Source organism: Cherax quadricarinatus, chromosome 2, assembly GCF_038502225.1.
Source record: "Cherax quadricarinatus isolate ZL_2023a chromosome 2, ASM3850222v1, whole genome shotgun sequence".
Classification (NCBI taxonomy): Eukaryota; Metazoa; Arthropoda; class Malacostraca; order Decapoda; family Parastacidae; genus Cherax; species Cherax quadricarinatus.
The window spans coordinates 58,171,467-58,198,688 of NC_091293.1; the positions used below are offsets into that span (position 1 = coordinate 58,171,467).

The window sequence follows — 27,222 nt, forward strand, 5'->3', positions numbered from 1 at the left end:
CTGTACCCATGTATAAACGCAAATAAGTAAATTTACTTACATGAATCATTACCTTTGTAACTTGTGAGTTCATTACCTTTGTACCTTGTTCAGCTATCAGAACTTTGGGGCCTAGTCCCTGGACCCATTATATACCTCTGTAATCTTTTGACTACCTCCCACAGGAAGGGTATGGGGTGCATAATAAACCAATTAAACCAATTAAACTAAGAGGTGTACGCCATCCCTCTCCTACTGTGTGGCCGCAAAGCAGTGTTAATAATTACCATTTATCATCAGACTTGGTTGAACTGAGTAATTATAAAAATAGCTTAAAATACTTTACCTAATGAGAACATTTTTATAATGTGGATTGAATGACCAAAAAAATATTGTTAAGCCAGCAGCCGCTGAGACAAGTGACTACCACACTGCCGCTTTATATTTACTTTTTCAACTCCCCTGATTATTTTTCGATGTTCTGAATATCTAAGTAGAGTATTATGGATTTATTATGAGGTAAATACTCTATAGGGACTGTAATTGGAGACAGTGTGGGCAAGATAAGCTGTCGTTGTGTCTGTTAGGAGAAATGTTTTTTGTTAAGTTATGGAGCGGCGTCGAGGTCAGCAAAAAGTACCTCAGTGTTATTGTAGGAGAGTGAGAGTATTATCTGCTGGAGGCCAGCCAGCCTCCCAGCCTCACCTCGTACACTCATCTACTGTCATGGAGCCATAGTTAGTTTTAGCTGTAATATCCTGGGATAAGAGGAGTGAGGCAGTGCATCATCCTGGAGTGAGACCAACACACTAACATTAATACCATATCTATTATGTTATTTTATTTTGTTGGGTTATCTTAGGTTATATCTTCATATTATATTATTCTGCTTAGCTTTCTTGATGTTATTGTAGGTTAAATCTTCATAATTTACCGTATTAGTTTGCTTATAATTATGTGGTTTATGCAGCCTTTGTACATTATATATTTAACTCCTCATGCCAGTGAGGAGCTCTTGATCCAATGGATTTGATCTATTCTCCCTTACCTTGGATTAAACCTGGCAGCCTTCCACTCGCCAGGTGCTGTATGATCCCTTCAAGTTCAGCAGTTCCCTCATGAAAGTAATATTTATAAGGATAATTAAAACAGCCATCTGTAAAACGTCAGCTCATTGATTCTAAATAAAGATTATCTTAACGTTTGTGATTTAATTTTTGTTTTACAAAAATAAAATTTAAATCTCAACCCTTTGACCTCAGACAAGACTGAAGAGTCTAGCAGCCTGGCTGTACGACTCTTAATGATGGCGATAACTTTATTGACGATAACTTTATTTCAAGAGAAGATACTTTGAGAATTACAATAGTAGGTTAACTGTACAATGTATATCTTACAACGAAAAGCCCATAACTATGGTATGCCCTATGAGAATAAACCGCATAACAGTTACTCAAAATATGATGATTAGATTTATCATGTACACAAGTGTAAAGGAATATATAAATCAGGATGAAATGCAAAATTTGTGAATGCTATGAGTTGCAAATAGAGTAAAGCACAAAAAACATGGAATGAGGGAACTTGGCCATCTACTTAAACAAATTATTAATTTCCAAGGTTTGTGAAGATAAAGTACAATCTGTTTTATTGATATATATTTAACTGTGTTGCAGAGTTTTGTGAAAATAATTTAAATACAAAACTATTTTGATATTTGAGCTAGTTTTGGAGATATTTCTTTTTTCTAAATGCAGTCAGCTCTCTTATAAAGTTCCTCACTGTATTACAATTTTTCATAAATGTGATTGAAAAAGTACATCCAAAAATTGAATAGTGCATGGAAAGGCCTTCATAGTATAAGCTGTAAGTAAGTAAGCTTCAACAGAACGCAGGCATAACACGAGGCACAAAACACTTTTTGACATCTCTCGTGTCTGTCTTGCACTATGCAAAAATGCAGTGCACATAAAGGGCCTGAAGATCTGGAACTCTTTGCCTGAAACAGCATGAGGTCCCCTGCCCACAAAAGAAATTAGGACTATACTCAAAAATCATCTCATCTCTCAATAACAACCATATCCACATTTTGCTAAACTCTAACCAAATTTAAAGTAACTCTTCCAAATATTTTATTATCCCTTATATAGAGCAAAATATTGAATATTTGTATTTTACCACTCTTCACCTGTCTAGACTTAATTAGTCTTTAAGTATTAGGTTAAGTGACCCGAAATGCCTCGGCATGATAGTGGCTTTCTCTGTGCCAAACAAATTATGAAATGTAAACACACATTGTAACCTTAACAGAGAAATAAAATTTTTGATATTTTATTTAATTGAAATAGGTAAATTGGTGGTTTCTTGTACCCAGTTGGCAGAATAGAAGGAATACTAGAAAAATAGCTATGAGTTTGGTCAACTGGAGCATTGGCATTGGCCAAAGATAGGGTGTAAAGTGGGCAAAATCGCTGATGTGTAAATATCACGGGGATGGCGAACTTGACGAGAGCACAATTCCATAAGTTTTCCATCAAATTTCGTTCTTTTGGTTTCATTACCTTTGGAAAAAGATTCTCTATACCTGGAGTTTACCTGGAGAGAGTTCCGGGGGTCAACACCCCCGCGGCCCGGTCTGTGACCAGGCCTCCTGGTGGATCAGAGCCTGATCAACCAGGCTGTTACTGCTGGCTGCACGCAATCCAACTTACGAGCCACAGTCCGGCTGGTCAGGTACCGACTTTAGGTGGTTGTCCAGTGCCAGCTTGAAGACTGCCAGGGGTCTATTGGTAATCCCCCTTATGTATGCTGGGAGGCAGTTGAACAGTCTCGGGCCCCTGACACTTATTGCATTGTCTCTTAACGTGCTAGTGACACCCCTGCTTTTCATTGGGAGGATGTTGCATCATCTGCCAAGTCTTTTGCTTTCGTTGTGAGTGATTTTCGTGTGCAAATTCGGTACTAGTCCCTCTAGGATTTTCCAGGTGTATATAATCATGTATCTCTCCCGCCTGCATTCCAGGGAATACAGGTTCAGGAACTTCAAACGCTCCCAGTAATTGAGGTGTTTTATCTCCGTTATGCGCGCTGTCAAGGTTCTCTGTACATTTTGTAGGTCAGCAATTTCACCTGCCTTGAAAGGTGCTGTTAGTGTGCAGCAATATTCCAGCCTAGATAGAACAATCGACCTGAAGAGTGTCATCATGGGCTTGGCATCCCTAGTTTTGAAGGTTCTCATTATCCATCCTGTCATTTTTCTAGCAGCTGCAATTGATATAATGTTATGGTCCTTGAAGGTGAGATCCTCTGACATGATCACTCCCAGGTCTTTGATGTTTGTTTTTTGCTTTATTTTGTGGCTGGAATTTGTTTTGTACTCTGATGAAGTTTTGATTTCCTCGTGTCTACCATATTAGAGTAATTGAAATCTCTCATCATTGAACTTCATATTGTTTTCTGCAGCCCATTGAAAGATTTGGTTGATGTCCGCCTGGAGCCTTGCAGTGTCTGCAATGGAAGACACTGTCATGCAGATTTGGGTGTCATCTGCTAAGGAAGACACGGTGCTGTGGCTGACATCCTTGTCTATGTCGGATATGAGGATGAGGAACAAGATGGGAGCGAGTACTGTGCCTTGTGGAACAGAGCTTTTCACCGTAGCCGCCTCGGACTTTACTCTGTTGACTACTATTCTTTGTGTTCTGTTTGTGAGGAAATTATAGATCCATCTACCAACTTTTGCTGTTATTCCTTTAGCATGCATTTTGTGCGCTATTACGCCATGGTCACACTTGTCAAAGGCTTTTGCAAAGTCTGTATATATTACATCTGCATTCTTTTTGTCTTCTAGTGCTTCTAGGACCTTGTCATAGTGATCTAATAGTTGAGACAGACAGGAGCGACCTGCTCTAAACCCCTGTTGCCCTGGGTTGTGTAATTGATGGGTTTCTAGATGGGTGGCGATCTTGCTTCTTAGGACCCTTTCAAAGATTTTTATGATATGGGATGTTAGTGCTATCGGTCTGTAGTTCTTTGCTATTGCTTTACTGCCCATTTTGTGGAGTGGGGCTATGTCTGTTGTTTATAGTAGCTGTGGGACGACCCCCGTGTCCATGCTCCCTATGCATAGGATGGTAAAAGCTCGTGATAGGGGCTTCTTGCAGTTCTTGATGAGCACGTAGTTCCATGAGTCTGGCCCTGGGGCAGAGTGCATGGGCATGTCATTTATCGCCTGTTCGAAGTCATTTGGTGTCAGGATAACATCAGATGGGTTTGTGTTAACCAAATTCTGTGGCTCTCATAAAAAATTCATTTTGATCCTCGACTCCAGTCTGGTTAGCGGCTTGCTAAAAACTGAGTCATATTGGGACTTGAGTAGCTCACTCATTTCCTTGCTGTCATCTGTGTAGAACCCATCTTGTTTAACCCTTTGACTGTCGCGGCCATATATATACGTCTTACGAGGTACAGTGTTTGACGTATATATACTCATAAATTCTAGCGGCTTCAAATCAAGAAGGAGAAAGCTGGTAGGCCCACATGTGAGAGAATGGGTTTGTGTGGTCAGTGTGCACCACATAAAAAAATCCTGGAGCATGCAGTGCATAATGAGAAAAAAAACTCCGACCGTTTTTTTTAATTAAAATGCCGAATTTGTGGTCTATTTTCATATGGTATTTATGGTTGTATTCTCATTTTCTTGGTCTCGTTTGATAGAATGGAAAACATATTATAGAAAAAGAGATGATTTTGATTGATTTTACAATAAAAAGAACCTGGAAATGGAGCTCAAAGTAGGGGAAATGTTTAATTTTTGCCGATGTTCAAAAGTAAACAAATGACATCATTGTCCAATAAATGTCCAACTAGCCATTCTAATATGCAGTCATGAATGGGTTGATGTTATTTATACAATTATTACAGCATTGGAGTAGTCTGCATAATAGTAAATCTTCTATTTTTTGTTTGAATAAAAATTCAAAATAGACAGCAAGAGTAATATCAGAGGGGCCTGGAGACATGACTGATGAACAAAGAAAATGTTATTTTAGAGCCAGGAATGTCTGCATTGTTCATTCTGGACCTTATTTTGAAATTGTCATATTTGGTAATTTTCCTGAAATTGGCCAAAATGCAAATTTCTGACCACATTATTGGGTAGTTGAAATTTGTAAATGAGCAGTTTCTTGTACTCAGTCGATAGAAACAACGGAGTTCTAAAGAAATAGCTATGAGTTTGGTCGACTGGAACAATGGAATTAGCCGAAAATAGGGCTCAAAGTGAGAGAAATCGCCGATTTGTAAATATCGCCAAGGTCACTAAATTTGCGAGAGTGTAATTCCGTCAGTTTTCCATCAAATTTCGTTTTTTTTGGTGTCATTACAATCAGGAAAAGATTCTCTATCATCTCATAAGAAAAAATATATTTTCTTTTTTTTTTTGAAATTTTGCGACGCCAGGAGGGGGTTGGGGGTTGCGACAGTCAAGGGGTTAAGTAGGGGCCCAATACTGGATGTTGTTCTCGACTTTGATTTGGCATAAGAAAAGAAATACTTTGGGTTTCTTTCGATTTCATTTATGGCTTTTAGTTCTTCCCGCGATTCCTGACTCCTATAAGATTCCTTTAGCTTAAGTTCGATGTTTGCTATTTCTCTGACCAGTGACTCCCTACGCATTTCAGATATATTGGCCTCTTTTAGCCTCTCTGTTATTCTTTTTCATCGCCTGTAAAGGGAACGCCTGTCTCTTTCTATTCTACATCTACTCCTCCTTTTTCTTAAAGGAATAAGCCTTGAGCATACATCGAGTGCCACCAAGTTAATCTGTTCTAGGCATAAGTTGGGGTCTGTGTTGCTTAGTCTATCTTCTCAGCTTATACCGGTTAGGACTTGGTTTACTTGGTCCCATTTTATGTTCTTATTATTGAAGTTGAATTTGGTGAAGGCTCCCTCGTGACTAATCTCATTATTTCGGTCTGGAGCTCCATGCATACATGTCTGAACCTCGATTATGTTGTGATCTGAGTATATTGTTTTTGATATGGTGACATTTCGTATCAGATCATCATTGTTAGTGAAGATGAGGTCTAGTGTATTCTCCAGTCTAGTAGGCTGTATTATTTACTGGTTTAAGTTGAATTTTGTGCAGAGATTTAAAAGCTTGTGTGTGTGTGAATTCTCGTAAGAGCTGTCTCCTGGATTTATCACTGCAACAACATTATTCGCTACATTCCTCCATTTTAGGTGCCTTAAGTTGAAATCCCCCAGGAGCAAGATGTTGGGGGCAGGAGCTGGCAGATTTTCCAGACAGTGGTCAATTTTTAACAGCTGTTCCTGGAATTGCTGGGACATTGCATCCGGAGGCTTGTAGACTACCACAATGACTAGGTTTTGGTTCTCGATCTTTACTGCTAAAATTTCCACTACATCATTTGAGGCATTGAGCAGTTCTATGCAAACAAGTGACTCTGCGATATACAGGTCAACTCCCCCCTTTTGCCTGTTCACTCTGTCGCATCTGTATAGGTTGTAACCTGGGATCCATATTTCGCTGTCCAAGTGATCCTTCATGTGGGTCTCTGTGAAAGCCACGAACATTGTATTTGCTTCTGCAAGCAGTCCACGGATGAAAGGTATTTTGTTGTTCGTTGCTGGCTTTAGACCCTGTATATTTGCAAAGAAGAATGTCATCGGACTGGTGGTATTGGTGGTACTGGGGGGGACTTTTTTTTTCCGGCATTAGTATCTGTATCTGTTGGTTTGGAGCGGAGGCCATCGACTGTGGTTCCAATCCAGGAGTGACTGGATTTGGTGTATGATTTCTGCCATTTCCTGCCAGTTTTTTTTTCTTCCTGGCACTAAAAAACCTCTCCCTCTTGAGTGGCTGTGGTTACCCAGGTTTTCCCATGGTCTGGATGTTTTGTATCTTTTTGTCACCTTTAGATGGTGTGCCTGGCAATTTAAGTTATAGCACTGTCTTTCCTGTACGGAAGAGGGACACATTTTAGGGTGAAAAAGCTTACAGGAAGGGAGTCTGCATTTTCCTCTTGTCATATGGGCACGGCATTTTCTAGGGTGGTCAAAGTTGCAAGTCCCATCTGTTTGTCCAGATTTCCCATGCCTACAGATACCAAGTGCATAGTATGTGCACAGGCTTGGTTTCCGTTTGCCTTGGGTTTCTGTGACTGTATTCCCTGTTGGTGCATGTTTACCTGTGTCTTTCCTATCCTCACTAGCACTAACAATGGGGCTCTCACCAGTTGTTTTTGGTAATGTATCTTCACTGATGCTAGTGGAGTCCCCTTGTTCGCTATCTCCTGTGGTATTACTAGTTTGTAATATTGGTTTTATCTTGTCTTTGACTACACTTGTTTCCTCACTACAGCTCCTGTCTCCCTCGGGGTCATTTATATGCATTCCTTCCTGCGTACATTTACTGACTACCTGGACAGCCCCTCCATCCTCACCATTACTGTCTCCCAGGACAGCACCTCCAGCTTCACCATTACTGTCTACCAGGACATCATTATCAGCCCTACATTTACTGACTACCGGGGCAGCACCTCCAGCCTTACAGTTTCTGACTACATGGCCAGCACGAAGGGCGATACCATCCAGCCCAGACTTTTTATTTTCCCATCTGTTATAGAATGCTTCCAGGTTTTCTATGAAGGCTGCTTTGATGTTATCCTCTTTTAAAACCAGTGTGATTTTAGTCCACAGATTGATCTCATTTGGGCATACCCAAAAACACTTCCCTGATTTAGTGCTGCTTGTAGCTAGTTCTTGGATATCTGCAGAAGAGGCGTGACACCAATATCATAAGATAAAATAATTTTTTTTTTTAAATTTCTTTGACACTGGGAGCAAGTTTGTGAGTAGGGGTTGTGACAATGAAAGGGTTTACCAACTTGTACTGAGTTACACGGTACTTTAACCCTTTCAGGGTCTGTGCCATAGATCTACGGCTTTACGTTCAGGGTCCAAGCCGTAGATCTACGCCATGAGCTCAGCTCACTCTGATAAGCTGTGAGTGGTAAATTCGGGCCTAGATATGAGAGAATACATCTATGTGGTATGTGTTCACCACATAAAATAAATCCTGCAGCACACAGTGTTTAATGAGAGAAAAAAACTGAGACCATGATTTTCGATTAAAACAGCGACTTTACAGTGTTTTTTCGTATGTTTTTTATAGTTGTATTTGCGATTTCTTGGTCTCATTTGATAGAATGGAAGACATATACCGGAAATAGAGATGATTTTGATTGGTTTTAGCACTGGAAATGGCTTGAAACTGAGCTCAAAGTAGAGGAAATGTTAAATTTTTGCCAATGTTCAAGATTAAACAAACGACCTCACACGTCTAATACATGCCAGCTGGTGGGTCTAATATACATTCACAAATGTGCTGATGATATTTATACAATTATTACAATATTGCATAACAGTAAATCTTCTATTTCTTGGTTTGAATAAAAATTCATTATGTGAATAAAAAATCAAAATGGAATTCATTTGTAAAGCCTCAAAACATAACTAATGAACAGAGGAAATGTTAGTTTAGTGCCAAGAATACCTACATTGTTTATTCTGGACCCTATTTTGTAATTGGAATATTTTGAACTTTGTGTTAAATTGGCCAAATTATCAATTTCCGATCACTTTATTTTGTAGTTGAAACAGTTGACTTGGCAATTTCTTGTGCTCAATCGATAGAATAGAAGTAATACTAGTGAAATAGCTAAGAATTTCGTCGACTGGAATAATGTAATTGGCCTAAAATGGGAGTCAAAGTCAGCAAGATCGCCGATTTGTAAATATCGCTGACACATCAAAATTCACGACAGCATAATTTCGTTAATTTTCCATCAAATTTTGTACTTTTTGTTTTATTACCTTCAGAAAAAGATTCTCTACCATTTCATAAGAAAAAATAATTTTTTTTTTTTTAAATTCTTGGACCCTGGTGCACACTTTGAAATTTGGCCTCTGGATCCTGAAAGGGTTAAAGGTAGCATGAGGTGGTTAGCTGTTGGATTAAATATATTCTAACCTAACTACTCTGTAAACCAGCAAGATCACTAATCCGGCACCCTACAGGTCCCGATGATGCCTGATTAGTGATGGTCAACCTGTATACTATTGCATATTTTATTATTTATTATCACACTTGCCGATTCCCACCAAGGCAGGGTGGCCCGAAAAAGAAAAACTTTCACCATCATTCACTCCATCACTGTCTTGCCAGAGGGTTGCTTTACACTATAGTTTTTAAACTGCAACATTAACACCCCTCCTTCAGAGTGCAGGCACTGTACTTCCCATCTCCAGGACTCAAGTCCGGCCTGCCGGTTTCCCTGAACCCCTTCATAAATGTTACTTTGCTCACACTCCAACAGCACGTCAAGTATTAAAAACCATTTGTCTCCATTCACTCCTATCAAACACGCTCACGTATGCCTGCTGGAAGTCCAAGCCCCTCACACACAAAACCTCCTTTACCCCTTCCCTCCAACCTTTCCTAGGCCGACCCCTACCCCGCCTTCCTTCCACTACAGACTGATACACTCTTGAAGTCATTCTGTTTCGCTCCATTCTCTCTACATGTCTGAACCACCTCAACAACCCTTCCTCAGCCCTCTGGACAACAGTTTTGGTAATCCCGCACCTCCTCCTAATTTCCAAACTATGAATTCTCTGCATTATATTCACACCACACATTGCCCTCACACATGACATCTCCACTGCCTCCAGCCTTCTCCTCGCTGCAACATTCATCACCCATGCTTCACACCCATATAAGAGCATTGGTAAAACTATACTCTCATACATTCCCCTCTTTGCCTCCAAGGACAAAGTTCTTTGTCTCCACAAACTCCTAAGTGCACCACTCACCCTTTTCCCCTCATCAATTCTATGATTCACCTCATCTTTCATAGGCCCATCCGCTGACACGTCCACTCCCAAATATCTGAATACATTCACCTCCTCCATACTCTCTCCCTCCAATCTGATATCCAATCTTTCATCACCTAATCTTTTTGTTATCCTCATAACCTTACTCTTTCCTGTATTCACTTTTAATTTTCTTCTTTTGCATACCCTACCAAATTCATCCACCAATCTCTGCAACTTCTCTTCAAAATCTCCCAAGAGCACAGTGTCATCAGCAAAGAGCAACTGTGACAACTCCCACTTTGCCAAGACCCTCGCATTTACTTCTCTTACAACCCCATCTATAAATATATTAAACAACCACGATGACATCACACATCCTTGTCTAAGGCCTACTTTTACTGCAAAATAATTTCCCTCTTTCCTACATACTCTAACTTGAGCCTCACTATCCTCGTAAAAACTCTTCACTGCTTTCAGTAACCTACCTCCTACACCATACACCTGCAACATCTGCCACATTGCCCCCCTATCCACCCTGTGATATGCCTTTTCCAAATTCATAAATGCCACAAAGACCTCTTTAGCCTTATCTAAATACTGTTTTATGTTTCACTGTAAACACCTGGTCCACACACCCCCTACCTTTCCTAAAGCCTCCTTGTTCATCTGCTATCCTATTCTCCGTCTTACTCTTAATTCTTTCAATAATAACTCTACCATACACTTTACCAGGTATACTCAACAGACTTATCCCCCTATAATTTTTGCACTCTCTTTTGTCCCCTTTGCCTTTATACAAAGGAACTATGCATGCTCTCTGCCAATCCCTAGGTACCTTACCCTCTTCCATACATTTATTAAATAATTGCACCAACCACTCCAAAACTATATCCCCACCTGCTTTTAGCATTTCTATCTTTATCCCATCAATCCCGGCTGCCTTATCCCCTTTCATTTTACCTACTGCCTCACGAACTTCCCCCACACTCACAACTGGCTCTTCCTCACTCCTACAAGATGTTATTCCTCCTTGCCCTATACACGAAATCACAGGTTCCCTATCTTCATCAACATTTAACAATTCCTCAAAATATTCTCTCCATCTTCCCAATGCCTCTAACTCTCCATTTAATAACTCTCCTCTCCTATTTTTAACTGACAAATCCATTTGTTCTCTAGGCTTCCTTAACTTGTTAATCTCACTCCAAAACTTTTTCTTATTTTCAACAAAATTTGTTGATAACGTCTCACCCACTCTGATTTGCTCTCTTTTTACATTGCTTCACCACTCTCTTAACCTCTCTCTTTTTCTCCATATACTCTTCCCTCCTTGCATCACTTCTACTTTGTAAAAACTTCTCATATGCTAACTTTTTCTCCCTTACTACTCTCTTTACATCATCATTCCACCAATCGCTCCCCTTCCCTCCTGCACCCACTTTCCTGTAACCACAAACTTCTGCTGAACATTCTAACACGACATTTTTAAACCTACCCCATACCTCTTCGACCCCATTGCCTATGCTCTCATTAGCCCATCTATCCTCCAATAGCTGTTTATATCTTTCCCTAACTGCCTCCTCTTTTAGTTTATAAACCTTCACCTCTCTCTTCCCTGATGCTTCTATTCTCCTTGTATCCCATCTACCTTTTACTCTCAGTGTAGCTACAACTAGAAAGTAATCTGATATATCTGTGGCCCCTCTATAAACATGTACATCCTGAAGTCTACTCAACAGTCTTTTATCTACCAATACATAATCTAACAAATTACTGTCATTTTGCCCTACATCATATCTTGTATACTTATTTATCCTCTTTTTCTTAAAATATGTATTACCTATAACTAAACCCCTTTCTATACAAAGTTCAATCAAAGGGCTCCCATTATCATTTACACCTGGCACCCCAAATTACCTACCACACCCTCTCTAAAAGTTTCTCCTACTTTAGCATTCAGGTTCCCTACGACAATTACTCTCTCACTTGGTTCAAAGGTTCCTATACATTCACTTAACATCTCCCAAAATCTCTCTCTCTCTCCTCTACATTCCTCTCTTCTCCAGGTGCATACACGCTTATTATGACCCGCTTTTCGCATCCAACCTTTACTTTAATCCACATAATTCTTGAATTTACACATTCATATTCTCTTTTCTCCTTCCATAACTGATCCTTCAACATTACTGCTACCCCTTCCTTTGCTCTAACTCTCTCAGATACTCCAGATTTAATCCCATTTATTTCCCCCCACCGAAACTCCCCTACCCCCTTCAGCTTTGTTTCGCTTAGGGCCAGGACATCCAACTTCTTTTCATTCATAACATCAGCAATCATCTGTTTCTTGTCATCCGCACTACATCCACGCACATTCAAGCATCCCAGTTTTATAAAGTTTTTCTTCTTCTCTGTTTTATTAAATGTCTAATGAACAGAGAAAATGTTATTTTAGTGTCAGGAATGTCTGTCTTGTTTATTCTGGACCCTTCTTGGAAATTGGCATCTTTTGAAATTTGTGAAATTGGCAAAATTGCTAATTTCTGACCGCTTTATTGGATAGTTGAAATCGGTGAATGGGTGGTTTCTTGTAATCATTCTATCGAATGAGTACAAGAAACCACTCATTCTAATGAAATAGTTATGATTTTTGTCGACTAGTACACTGGAATTGGCCGAAAATAGGGCTCAAAGTGGATGAAACCGCTGATGCGTAAACATTGTCGAGACCGTTAACTTTGAGAGAGCATAATTCTGTAAGTTTTCCATCAAATTTCATACTTTTGGTGTCATTATGATTGGGAAAAGATTCTCTGTCTTTTCAAAAGAAAAAATAATATTTTTTGTCTGAAAAATTTTCGACCCTGAGAACAAGTTTAGGAGAGGGCCTCTCGACCCTGAAAGGGTTAATAAGTATGAAAGTAGAGTGCGTGCTTCTGAGCTGGCTAGGTTGTACAACAAACCCCAGTCATCTGTCACTACTATCCTGGCCAACAAAAAGGCAATCAAGGAAGCTGTTATTGCGAAAGGTGCAAGTATCTTTACGAAACGCAGATCGCAAGTGCTCGAAGATGTTGAGAGACTGTTATTGGTGTGGATAAACGAAAAACAGAAATCAGGAGATGGCATGATGATTTAATTAAAAAAATGCTTGCAACTAATGGTGATGTGAGTGAATTTAAGGCCAGCAAGGGTTGGTTTGAGAGATTTAAGAATTGTAGTGGCATACATAGTTTGATAAGGCATGGTGAGGCTGCCAGTTTGGACTAAAAAGTGGCTGAAAAATATGTACAGGAATTCATGGGGTACATAGAGGCTGAAGGATTGAAACCCCAACAAGTGTTTAATTGTGACGAAACAGGTCTGTTTTGGAAGAAAATGCCAAACAGGACCTACATTACACAGGAGGAAAAAGCACTCCCAGGACACAAGCCTATGAAAGACAGGCTAACCTTAATGTTGTGTAGTAATGCTAGTGGGGATTGCAGAGTGAAGCCTTTACTTGTGTATCACTCTGAAACTCCCAGTGTGTTCAGAAAAAACAATGTCATCAAGGCTAATTTGTGTGTGATGTGGAGGGCAAACAGTAAGGCATGGGTCACTAGGGACTTTTTCTACGTCTGGTTTTACCATGTGTTTGGCCCCACTGTGAAAAATTATCTGGAAAATAAATTGGAACTTAAGTGCCTCCTGGTATTAGACAATGCTCCTGGTCATCCTTCAGACTTGGCAGAGCAAATTTTGGGGGAGTGGAGCTTCATGAAAGTGAAGTTTTTGCCTTCTAATACCACTCCTTTCCTTCAGCCCATGGACCAGCAGGCCATTTCAAATTTCAAGAAACTGTACACCAAAGGAATGTTTCAAAAGTGCTTTGAATCAATCAGTCAATCAATCAGTCAATCAAGTTTATTCTCTATAAGGATTACAATGCAGGATTTACAGATTTTGGTTATTGTGTGGTTTACATGTAATAAAATACTAATTACAGAGGGGGCCACTAGGACACCTAGCATGGCTAGGCATTTCGGGCAAACTTAGATTAATTCTTAACCCTAAATTATTACAAATTATGGAGTAAGTTGACTAAATACTAGTTTGTGAGTTTAACATTGTGAATGCTTTTGTTTTGGCACAATACATAGTTTCTATATTGGAGTATCAGAGGCAAACTTATGACTAGTTAGGAATCATTATTTTAAGATTAAGATTCGTATTTCTGTGCCTGTAGTCAAATGGGTGAGTGAGTGAGTGTAAGTGTGAACCACCAGGTGGTTTTTATGTAGTTAGTTGACGGGGTGTATCAGGGAGATAAGATGTTTTCTAACAGTAGTTTTGAAGGTGATGAATGTGTCTGCAGTTCTAGAGTTTTTAGGTAGGGTGTTCCAGATTTTAGGGCCTTTGACATACATTGAATTTTTGTAAAGGTTTAGTCGGACACGGGGGATGTCATAGAGATGTTTGTGTCTGGTGTTATGCCTGTGGGTCCTGTCACAACTATCAAGAAAGCGTTTTAGGTCAAGGTTAATATTGGAATTTAACCCTTTCAGGGTCGACAGACCCTCTCAGAGACTTGTTCTCAGGGTTGGCCAAATTTCAAAAAAAAAAAAAAAAAAAAAAAAATTTTCTTATGAAAAAACTATGAAATTTGATGGAAAACTTACGGAATTATGCTCTCGCAAAGTTAGCGGTCTCTACGATATTTACGCATTGGTGATTTTCCCCAATTTGAGCCATATTTTTGGTCAGTTCAGTGTACTTGTCTACAAAAATCATAACTATTTCGCTAGAACTCCATTTTGTCTATCGAATGAGTACAAGAAACCACCCATTTACCAATACGGTGGTCAGAATTTAGCAATTTTGCCAATTTCACACACATTTCAAAAGATGCCAATTTCCGAATAGGGTCCAGAATAAACAAGAAAGATATTCCTGGCACTAAAATAACATTTCCTCTGTTCATTAGTCACGTCCCCATGCCCCTCTTACATTCTTTTGCTTTCCACTTTGAATTTTTATTCTCACAAAAAAATAAGATTTACTGTTATGTAGACTACTGCATTGGTGTAGAAATGGTATAAATAGTATCAGCGCACTTGATGTGTATTGGATGCATAGCATGATTTGTTTACTTTTGAACTTCGGTAAAAATCGAATATTTCTGCTATTTTGAGCTCAATTTCAAGGTACTTTTCTTTGTAAAACCAATCAAAATCATCCCAATTTCTGTAATATGTCTTCCATTCTATAAAATGAGACCAGGAAAACTAGAATACAACAATAAATACCACACAAAAATGCAGTGCAAAGTCGCTGTTTTAATCCAAAAACATGGTCAACTTTTTTTTTCCTCATTACGCACTGTGTGCTGCAGAATTTTTTTTATACCACGCACACTGACCACATGGACCCATTCTTTCATATGTAGGCCTACCATCTTTCTCTCACTAGATTTGAGGGCGCTAGAATTTAGGTGTACTAGTACGTCAAAAACCCTGGCTCGTAAGCTGTACTAGTACGGCCGAAACCCTGAAAGGGTTAAGGTCCTGTAGATGTAGATTGCACAGTAGTAAGTGTGGATGTTCTGAACAGGGAGTAAGTTTAGATCTATGAAGAGTGGGGGGATGTGTTGCCAGGGATGGGATTTAGTGATTATTCATACTACGACTTTTTGTTGGGTTATTTTTGGCTTTAGGTGTGTTGTTGCAGTTGATCCCCAAGCACAAATAGCATAGGTGAGGTATGGATAAATGAGTGAATGGTATAGTGTGAGAAGGGCATTTTGCGGCACGTAGTATCGTATCTTGGAGAGGATCCCAACTGTTTTGGATACTTTTTTTGTTATGTGTTGGATATGGGTGCCGAAATTCAGGTTGTTGTCGAGGTATAGGCCTAGGAATTTGCCCTCATTATGTCTGGCAATTAGAGTGTTGTCGATCTTAATGTTAAGTTGCGCAACACCTGCTCTGCTACCAAACATAATATAGTAGGTTTTGTCAGTGTTAAGCGTAAGTTTATTGGCTGTCATCCAAGTCGATATTTTGAGCAGCTCCTCTTTAACAATGGTGTTGAGGGTGGCAAGCTTAGGGTGAGAGATGACATAAGTCATGTCGTCAGCAAAGAGAATGGGTTTCAGGTGTTGGGATACGTTTGGAAGATCATTGATGTAAATGAGGAAGAGCAGGGGTCCAAGGACACTTCCCTGCGGAACTTCAGTATCAAGTGGCCGTGTTGATGATGCTGTGTCTTTAGTTGAGACATACTGATACCTATTAGTAAGGTAGGATTTGAAATATGCAAGTGCATGGCCTCTTATACCATAATGGTGAAGTTTGTGGAGTAGGATGCCGTGGTCTGCTGTGTCAAAAGCTTTTCTTAGGTCAATAAAAATTCCTAGTGGATATTCCTTATTTTCCAATGCTGTGTAAAGCAGATGTAGCATTTTTACAATTTCCTCATGAGTGCTTTTATTTTTCCTGAATCCAAATTGGCAGGGGTTGAGTATGTTTTGTGCCGTTATAAGTGAATATAGTCTCCTGTGTTTCTTGAAGATTTTGGATAGCAATGGTAAGTTTGATATTGGCCTATAGTTGTTTACATCTCTAGGGTCACCACCTTTATGTATTGGTGTAACCCTTGCTGTCTTGAGTAGTTTCGGGAAGGTGCTAGTTGTTCTTCTTCTGTTCGGGTTTCAGGGCCACTGACTGCATACGCCGTATCGAGCCCGGCCGTCCAGTGCTAGGAGAGGGAATATCGACCAAAGTGGAAGAATGCCTTGACTAATATCATATGTCTCTGAAATGTCCTGAAGCCAGCAGGAAGGAGCAGGTACAAGCTAATATCTCCTGACGGTCCAGAGGGCGAAACCCCTCCCCATTGAGGAGGACAGGTAGAGTGAAAGTGTGCACCCCAAGTGTGCGCAAGGTCGCACGGAGAGTAGTCTGTGCAGAGTGATAACGTGGGCACCACAGCAGGAAGTGTTCCACCGTCTCAGGCTGTGAAGGACACCACTGGCAGTATGGAGAGTCCGTCATCTGAAGGCGATATAGATGAGCCACTAGTCGCGAGTGCCCAACTCGATGGCGAGTCAGTACAACTTCCACCGAGCGGTTGGGATGGTGAGCCCAAGGGCAGGGGCCATTAAAAGTTCGGACAGAGCCCAACGCTGAAGAAGAGAGGGAGTGTGCAAGGCCCTCTTGCCACTGATGACGGATTCCCTTCCAGACAGCCCTTGTGAAATCACTGTGGCCCAGGGCAAGAGGGGTAACAGTAAGAAGTATGTGCACGAGGGAGGCCGCCCGATCTGCCACTTCATTGCCCCAGATTCCAACATGGGCGGGAACCCACTGAAGGGAGATGCTCCAACCTGGGCTCTGCAAGAAGCGCAGGAGGAGAGATTGTGTCTGACGAACGAGGACGCGCAGTGATCGTGGACGGGCAGAGCACAAAAGTGCCAGGGAAGATTGGGAATCAGAGAAGAGGACCAGTGGTTGTGGGGGAATGTGATCTAGGACAAAAGCCAGAGCCTGGTGAATGGTGAAGAGCTCCCCTGTCAGAACAGAATGAGCAGGGTCCAACTGCCACGTTTGACACAGGGAGAGATTAGCAAAGAAGGCCGCAGATGATGTAGAAGGGGGGGGGGAGGACCGTGCCGAGCCATCCATGTAGACAGAGAATGAAGAGCCATATGTAACAGAGCGAAACTCTTCAAACAGAAATGCAACTAACTGAGGGGGTTCCCTGTTCCTGTAGTGCCAATCCAGGTGGATGTATCGTGTCAGGTCCAGCCAGGGGGGTGCTGGAGAGTGGAGAGGGGAGGGAGTCACAAGTGCAGGAAGAGTAAGGCAGGTCAGGGAACGCTGGGCCCTGGCTACAAAGGAAGGCTGAACCAAATGGGGGGGGGGGGGACAGAGGCTGTCTCCCACATCTGTAGAGAGAGGCGACAAAGGTGAGTACAAGGCAGAGAGGCCATATGGTGGAGTTGTAAACAGTTCCTCGCTGTCCTCACCGACGAGAGAGGGACTATCCCCTACTCTGCTTCCAAGGCTGCAATAGGGGTGGAGGGTAATGCCCCCAGCATATTACGGATGGCTGAATTCTGGAGAATGTCTAAGTGATAAGAGAGGAGGAAGAAGCCGAGCCATACACCTCACTCGCATAAGTGAGCTTGTGTTTCTTCCATGTCAAGAATGGTGCATCTAAGGTGACTCCCAACCAACGATGAGAAGAGACCAAAGGGATTGGCATCTGATTCAATGAGACTGATGGAAGAGTGGGGAGTCGGCGTCTAGTAAAGCATAAGAGCTTGGACTTAGTGTCACTAACCTCCAAACCACAGGTGGTGGCCCATGATGTTATGCATTGCAGGGCACCCTGAAGTGTTTCCTGTGCTGTCAGTAAAGCTGGGGCATTGCACATAAGGGCCACATTATCCGCATGTACCAGGGTATGCACTCGCTGGATGGAAGGGAGATCCGACAATAAGACGGAGAAAAGGAGTGGGCTAAGAACAGATCCCTGGGGCACTCCCTGGTATACAGGACTGGGTGAGGACAAAGCACCACCCACTGCTACATGAAAGGTCCTCCCTTGCAAAAAGTTGCGCATCCAGCAGAGGGGAGCTCCTGTCAGCCCCATGAGGGCCAACATGAAAACAATCGCTGTGTGTGATGCAGAGTCAAATGCTCTGCGTTGGTCCAAAAATGCAGCTAAAAGGAACTCCCGACATTCAAATGAAATGTGCACAAGCTGTGTAAATTGAAGCAAAGGGTCGAGGGTGGATCGACCTTCTCGGAAGCCACTCTGGTTTTCAGGAAGGAGGCCATGTTCCTCAATCCACCAAGAGAGACGAGTAGCCACCAGTCGTTCCAGCACTACCCAAGCAGGGCAGTAGAGCAATGGGCCGGTAAGAGCTCGGTTGGGTATCATCCTTGCCCGGCTTTAGAATCGGAACCAGAAGAGAGTGTTTCCACATATCAGGGAAGACACCTGTACAGGGCCGGATTACCGCATAGGCAAACTAGGCATTTGCCTAGGGCCCCGCGCATTTGGGGGCCCCGCGGTCCAAGGGGTTCAGGGGCTCATCCAAGACTGCGCACATGGTGCAAGTGCAAAGGGGTCCCTACCTAAAAAGTTCAAGTGTTTGGAGAGTAAAATTGATTTTTAAAAATTAATCAAAACAAAAATAAATAATGAAATAAAATAAAATAAAAATAAATAAACCTAATCATAGATGGCAACACTTTACACGCCTTTGTTTACATCAGAACAGCTGTGTTTTCCCGCTAATGGGTGAGTATGGGAGATTCCTCTCCAATTTTCTGTGGTTTATATGATTTGATAGTCTTATGCATGATGCAATGATAACAATAATGGTCAGTGATTTATGAAGGGAATAATAGTGCTGTAGTGGTTATGCTGAATATAATAGGTACATGATGTCACTACTTTAATAGCCTAATCTAGTAATACTATGCTGTCTTGAGTTTATTCTCTTTAAAATGCATGATTTAACAAGATAGTTATAGGATAGTTATAGATAGGAGTGAATGGAGACAAATGGTTTTTAATACTTGACGTGCTGTTGGAGTGTGAGCAAAGTAACATTTATGAAGGGATTCAGGGAAACCGGCAGGCCGGACTTGAGTCCTGGAGATGGGAAGTACAGTGCCTGCACTCTGAAGGAGGGGTGTTAATGTTGCAGTTTAAAAACTGTAGTGTAAAGCACCCTTCTGGCAAGACAGTGATGGAGTGAATGATGGTGAAAGTTTTTCTTTTTCGGGCCACCCTGCCTTGGTGGGAATCGGCCAGTGTGATAATAAAAAAAAAAAAAAAATAGTTATAATGGCTGTTGGTAAATGGTTTTGGTTGTCTTGATGTACTTTCCCTATTAAATTTAATCTAAATAGCCAGAATGTATTTAATTAGACCTTAAACAGGCTCACACCGACCCCCCCCCCACCCCCAAGCTGGAAGGGGTCGCTTCGCTTACCCATAGCTCAAATAGCCTAGGGCCCGGAGACTTCTTAATCCCGCCCTGCACCTGTATACCAGCTGGTATTGAAAACCTCCAGCATAGCTTCTGTACAGGAGGGAGGTAGATGTAGTATAAATGAATAGGGTAAGTTGTCCTTCCCCGGAGAAGAGTGGGAAGAAAGTTGGGAAAGTGCCCGCTGCAGTTCATGGGAGCTAAAGGGAGATGCCAGCACCTGGCAGTGAACCTCGGGTATGGCAGGTGGCAAAGGGCCCCATTTGATCATCTTAGAGGGTAGAGGAGGAGGAGGAGGAGGAGGAGAAAACAAAGGACCAAAGAAATTTGCAAATGTCTCAGCCTTGTCCTGGGGTAAGAGTGGAGTCACTCCTTCCCCCAGCAGGGAACAAGTATTTACAGAACGTGATCCCAACATGGAGTGGAAGAAACCCCATGCCTGACTGGCAGAGGTACGAAAAGAAAGAGAAGAACAGAATAAAGCCCAGGTTGCACGTTTCGCCTGGAGGAGGGTTCGCCGACAAAGAGCGTCTGCCCTTCGGTAAGCCAACTGCTGAGTCCGAGAGGGTTGGCGCCGCCACTGTGCCCACACTGTCTGACCCGCCTTCACTGCTCGGAGGCACTCATCATTCCACCATGGAACCTGGGGCCGTGAACGGGAGAAGCTCCCAGAGAGACAGAATGAATGCGAGCCTGCCTCAAGCATGGCCCCTTGCAGAGACGCGACAGCCTCATTCAGCAAGGAGTCCTGAGGCAGGCTGTAATCAGCAAGTTCTCGATTATAGGTTGCCCAACCAGCCTGGGTGATTTTCCATCGTGAACGAACTGCCGTCACCGGCACTGCTAAGGCTTCATTTGTAGAAGTAAGTACCGGAAGATGGTCACTCCCCATGAAGGGGCCTACAGTAACAGTAGCTGTAGTAAAATATCCACATCCAAGAACGAGGTCTAGGGTAGAAACTCGCCTGGTATAAGGATCCACTCTAGTCTCCAAACCTGGTGGTGTGAGCAACGAAAGGTGAGATGGGTGGAGGGTTTGGAACAGGGCCCTACCTGTGGGATTCACCGATCCCAAAGAAATGGATGGCTCCCAGAACTGATGCCTTGCATTAAAGTCTCCCATCACAAGCGTAGAACCACGGAATTGTCCAAAGTAATAGGTAAATTCACTTTGTGTAACAGACCTGCCCGGATTATAGATCAGGAGTATGTTGCACCACTGAGTGCCCAAGGCAACTCTCACAGCCAGAGTATCCAACACTCCACTCTCATAGGCTTGGAGAGAGAGGGTTGTACTCTGGAGCCGGTTGCATACAAGAAGAACTAGGCCACCTCCGCTCCCTTCAAGGCGATCCCTACGGTAAACAGTGAAACCAGGCATCCGAAAAGAATGTCGAGGGCGTAACCATGTCTTAGAGAGACCCACCACCAGTGGCTGTACCTCAGCCAGATACCTCTGAAGGTGTGGAAGCTTTCCCAGTACAGAATGTGCATTCCAAAGAAGAAAAACAGAGGGGTGAGAAAGGTTCACGTGTGTGAACTAAGCAGCCCAATAAGGCGAGGGAGAACCGAGAGACATGCAGTCACAAAAGAGGTGCCCTGGAGGTAAGAATGTAGCACCTCTTCCACCAGGAGGAGGATAGGATGAAGGAATAAAGCCCAGGCAGGTGAGAGTGAGAAAGCGGGACCTTCAGACATGAAGGGTCCTGGAGTGGAAACAGGCCGAGGCTGGGGTTGAGGAGAATTGGGGAGGGGAGTCGGCTGCGAGACGGGAGGCTCCGGGTCAGGTAGGATGTCCATCTGAACTGGGTGGGGTTCTGAACAACGAGTTGATTTGGGAACTGTACCACCTCGACGGGAGGACGTGCGTTGTGGATGAGGGGGGGGGCATGTGCAATAATTTCCGCAATGGAAGCCGGGTCCAAGGACACCCTAAGTTGATGTTGCCCTGGGGGTGGGGAATCCTCTAAAGGTAAAGAGAGGTCTGCAAGAGCCCCAAACCAATTTGTAACAGGGATATTAGCCCTCACAGCTGCGGAGTACAGATGCCCTGGCCGTGTTGGTGTTGGGGAGACTCCCTTAGTGGGGGCACTGGAGGCGAAGGAGGCAGGGGCTGACGGACTATGACTGGCTTTATGGACCACAAGCAGGAGTTACATTCATCGAGCGTACAAGACCGGGCCCTGGCTGAGTTTGCCAGATCAAGAGCCTGGTGATATGCCGGGCAAGACTTGGAGGTAACCTTGTGGTTCCCCTTACAGAAGTAGCATGAAGCCAGGCGGGTACAGGTAATGCCGTCTTTAACTACTGGGTGAAACCCGCTGCAGCTCGCACATCTTACCTTACCACGGCAAGACAACTCCATGCCTGAAAAGGAAACATTTCCAACACCAGAGTAAAGGAAAAGTATAAGGAAGAACAGGAAATCTTAGAACATGAATGGCATTTAGTGGCAAATTTCTAGCCAGAAAAGACTTACAATGGAGCCGGAGCCTTAGGGCTGCACCCCTACCGAGTTGTTGGACGCCCCCATCTATGCAAGCCTTGCCGAAAGGAGATCCACTGATGGCGTTGGTGATGTCCCGTGGGTTGGTGAAGGGCATACCGCCATCCTTAGGATGCACAAGAACCACCATCACGTCTGGAGTAATATGAGGAGAAGGAGCATAGTCTGGACAAGTGGTGGGTTGGCGTTTTGGGCTAGACAGGGGTCTGGCACCGTCGTCAACCTCAAGGGCCCGTTTGTTTATCCCAGTAGGGGGCACACTAGCCATATCTTGGTCCGACGGTAGTGAGACAGTTGTCAACTGAGTAGAGACAGGAGGGGGGTCCCTCCCTATGAGGGCGAACGACATCTCAGTCGAACCCCCCATAAATGGGCCACACAACACCGCCTGAAGGAGAAGACAATGACAACACAAGCACACAAGAAAAGGAAGACGGTGAAGCAGAGCCTAAATAGGGCCTACACCACCAAGTAACAACTGAGGAACCTTCAGAAGACACGTCCACACTCCACCAATGCCGGCCGAGCTCTCAAGGTGCTAGTTTCTAGTGACTTGTTAAAAAGTAATGAAATAGCCTGCGAAAGGACATGGACCACTCGCTTGTACAATAATGGTGGGACATGAGACAGATTCCCTGAGTTATTTTTAACCCTTTGACTGTCGTGGTCATATATATACGTCTTACGAGGTACCGTGTTTGACGTATTACCTGGAGTTTACCTGGAGAGAGTTCCGGGGGTCAACGCCCCCACGGCCCGGTCTGTGACCAGGCCTCCTGGTGGATCAGAGCCTGATCAACCAGGCTGTTGCTGCTGGCTGCACGCAAACCAACGTATGAGCTACAGCCCGGCTGATCAGGAACTGACTTTAGGTGCTTGTCCAGTGCCAGCTTGAAGACTGCCAGGGGTCTGTTGGTAATCCCCCTTATGTGTGCTGGGAGGCAGTTGAACAGTCTCGGGCCCCTGACACTTATTGTATGGTCTCTTAACGTGCTAGTGACACCCCTGCTTTTCATTGGGGGGATGGTGCATCGTCTGCCAAGTCTTTTGCTTTCGTAGTGAGTGATTTTCGTGTGCAAGTTCGGTACTAGTCCCTCTAGGATTTTTCAGGTGTATATAATCATGTATCTCTCCCTCCTGCGTTCCAGGGAATACAGGTTTAGGAACCTCAAGCGCTCCCAGTAATTGAGGTGTTTTATCTCCGTTATGCGCGCCGTGAAAGTTCTCTGTACATTTTCTAGGTCGGCAATTTCACCTGCCTTGAAAGGTGCTGTTAGTGTGCAGCAATATTCCAGCCTAGATAGAACAAGTGACCTGAAGAGTGTCATATATACTCATGTATATATACTCATAAATTCTAGCGGCTTCAAATCAAGCAGGAGAAAGCTGGTAGGCCCACATGTGAGAGAATGGGTCTGTGTGGTCAGTGTGCACCATATAAAAAAAAATCCTGGAGCACGCAGTGCATAATGAGAAAAAAAAAAAACTGACCTTTTTTTAATTAAAATGCCGACTTTGTGGTCTATTTTCGTATAGTATTTATGATTGTATTCTCGTTTTCTTGGTCTCATTTGATAGAATGGAAAACATGTTATAGAAATAGAGGTGATTTTGATTGATTTTACTATAAAAAAAACCTGGAAATGGAGCTCAAAGTAGGGGAAATGTTTGATTTTTGCCGATTTTCAAAAGAAAACAGATGGTGTCATTGTCCAATAAATGTCCAACTAGCCATTCTAATATGCAGTCATGAATGGGTTGATGTTATTTATACAATTATTACAGTATTGCAGTAGTCTGCATAATAGTAAATCTTCTATTTTTTGTTTGAATAAAAATTCAAAATAGAAAGCAAGAGTAGTATCAGAGGGGCCTTGAGACATGACTGATGAACAAAGAAAATGTTATTTTAGAGCCAGGAATGTCTGCATTGTTCATTCTGGACCTTATTTTGAAATTGTCATATTTTGTAATTTTCGTGAAATTGGCCAAATTGCAAATTTCTGACCACATTATTGGGTAGTTGAAATCAGTAAATGGGCAGTTTCTTGTACTCAGTCGATAGAAAAAACAGAGTTCTAAAGAAATAACTATGAGTTTGGTCGACTGGAACAATGGAATTAGCCGAAAATAGGGCTCAAAGTGGGCGAAATCGCCGATTTGTAAATACCGCTGAGGTCACTAACTTCACGAGAGCGTAATTCCGTCAGTTTTCCATCAAATTTAGTTTTTTTTTGTGTCATTACAATCGGGAAAAGATTCTCTATCGTTTCATAAGAAAAAATAATTTTTTTTTCTTTGAAATTTTGCGACGCCAGGAGACACCTCAGGATTGGGGGTTGCGACAGTCAGTGGGTTAAGTGACCTTATAATCTCGGTGACTTTGGTGGGCTCAGTTGGTACAAGATAGAAGGAATTTGGGAAATTCCCATCTAGGTAGTCCCTGGCATGGGCGTTGGTACATGGGATTTTACTGGCAAGATTAGATCCTATAGTTGAGAAGAAGTCATTTATCTTGTTAGCTGTATCAGTGGGATGCAGTGGTGTTTCATTAGGTTTAGTTAAGACAATATTCTTGTTTTTTTCAGTTTGTGGGTGCCCAGAATCTGGAAGTGCTTTCCAGGTCTTTTTTATATCTCCTCTTGTGTCAGTGAATCTGCTGGAGTAGTCCAGTTGTTTGGCTTTATTTATTACTTTGGTGAGAACTGATGAATAGTGTTTAAGAATATTTTTGTGTATTAAGGCCTGTCTATATTGCTTTTCATATTGGTGTTTCTTAGCAATGGATTTCAGAATGCTGCTGGTTAGCCATGGGCAACTGAGCCGTTTATTCATGATCTGTTTCTTTTTTATAGGGCAATGTTTGCTGTATAGTCTAAGTAATTTGTTAAGAAAAATGTCTGCCCAATCGTCAGTACCATTGGCCTTGGAGAATTCTGTAGGCCAGTCAACAGTCTCTAGGTCTGCTGTGAACTTCCTTATTGAGGCCTCGTCATGGAGTCTAAATGAAACTTTTTTGTATTCCAGTGGTGGTTTACTAATGTTTGTTAAGAGGAAGGTAGGGTAGTGGTCTGTAGTGCTGTCTGTGATTATCTCTGATTTAAGGGGGGCTAGTATATTGGTCCATATGTGGTCTATTATGTTTGCACTTGTCTCAGTGAGCCTGGTTGGTTTAGTTATTGTTGGTATGAGAAGTGTGTTGTTCATATTGTTGATGAAATCAGTTACAGTGACCTCAGACACTCGATTGACCCTAAGAGAGTTTTGGAAAGATCGCTTTAGTATCCTCAGTTGCATAAACTTTATAGGTAAGACTTGGGAGGGAGTAACTAAGAGGACCTTGAACTCTGCTTGGAGGAAATTGTGGTCACAATGTGTAGAAGAGAGGGATTTTGAAGGGTTTGGGGCTAACCTTCAGGAACCTATGCCAGTTGTGGAATCTGTTGTGGCATTGGGGAAGTCCTTGGGGTTGGAGGTTAGTGGGGAGGATGGAGGATGACAGTGAAGAACTAACCACTGATGAGCTGCAAGAGCATCTGCGACAGCAAGAGGCCACAACTAAGGAAATTGCTTCAGAGGAGGGGAGAGAGAAATGGAGGAAGTTGCCTTCTTCAACGATTAAGGAAATGTGTTCAATGTGGTCAAAGGTGCAAACCTTTATGGAGGAAAATCACCCAGACTCGGCTATTGCAAGCCGTGCTGGTGACTTTTACAATGACAATATTGTGAACCACTTTAGGAAAATCTTAAAGGAACACGAGGTACAGAGCTCTATGGACAGATTTTTGGTGCGACAGAGGTCCAGTGACTCTCGAGTTGTTCCCAGTGGCATTAAAAGAAGGGGGGAAGTAACCCCAGAAAAGGACTTGCTACCTAAAGTCCTTACGGAAGGGGAGTCCCCTTCCAGAAATTAATACACTTCCATCTCCCCTCCTCCCATCTCATCATGTCAGCATAGTTGCTGACATCACTACAGCTTCAATAAAGGTAAGTGTCATTTATTCTTCATTTAGTACTTAGTATTCTTCATTTAGTATGTATCCTTTTTGTGTGTAGGAAAATGTATATTTCATGTGTTAAAATTTTTTTTTTCATACTTTTGGGTGTCGGGAACGGATTAATTGGATTTCCATTATTTCTTATGGGGAAAATTAATTCGACTTATGATAATCTCGTCTTATGATGAGCTCTCTGGAATGGATTAATATTGTAAGTTGGGGGTTCACTGTACTGTGCTTGTAGATATAATGCATAATAAGCATGACTGGCAAGTAATACTCATTTTCACTTGTTCAGGAATCAGACGTGACTACTCTGTCTCTCTGGATCATGTGTAATGCCTGTTGGTTCACAAGTCGCTCTCTCTGAGACAGAAAGAGAGACAAGCAGAGGGACAGAAAGACAGATAAGCAGAGACAGAGATAAACAGAAAGCTAGACAGACAGACAGATGGACAGACAGACATGTTTATGTGTAACAGACATGTTTATGTGTAACAGTAAAAACAAATAAAGCCAAGGCAGTGCACGATCATCAACTGTCATTCCACAGCTGCACTGTCAGCAGTGGAGTGGCACTCGTCTTACACTCGCGTGTCGAAAACATTACTGGGACCTATAAATTCTATGTATATATTTCTAGACAATAGTATGTGACTAAGGTAGGTGAAAATGTTCACCTGTCTCTGTGACTATTTGAGTACTATTTCAGTACCTAATATTAGTGTCAGAACAAAGATTGGCTATGAAATCACAAGAACTACTACAAATTGTAATTATCAGAACATAAAAATTATATAAATTAAAAAAAAAAATGAGAAGAAGAGTATATCGGCAACGCTTCTGCAAGCGGC

At 42.4% G+C, this 27,222-nt stretch overlaps 1 protein-coding gene across 8 annotated transcripts in view; it reads left to right on the forward strand.

Annotated features, from left to right (window-relative positions):
* The first annotated feature begins 362 nt into the window (after nucleotides 1-362).
* The window catches only part of Smyd5 (SET and MYND domain containing, class 5), a 182,264-nt gene continuing 155,404 nt past the window's right edge, over nucleotides 363-27,222 (forward strand). For 5 of the 8 annotated variants that reach the window (XR_008407784.2, XM_053783614.2, XM_053783826.2 and 2 more), the window contains exon 1: nucleotides 570-716. The gene's annotated coding sequence lies outside the window, so the exon portion shown is untranslated. Of the gene's footprint in view, nucleotides 499-569; nucleotides 775-843; nucleotides 1,600-27,222 lie in introns of those variants that run through there. The other 3 variants (XM_053783534.2, XM_053783695.2, XM_053783747.2) reach the window with 3 other exon arrangements.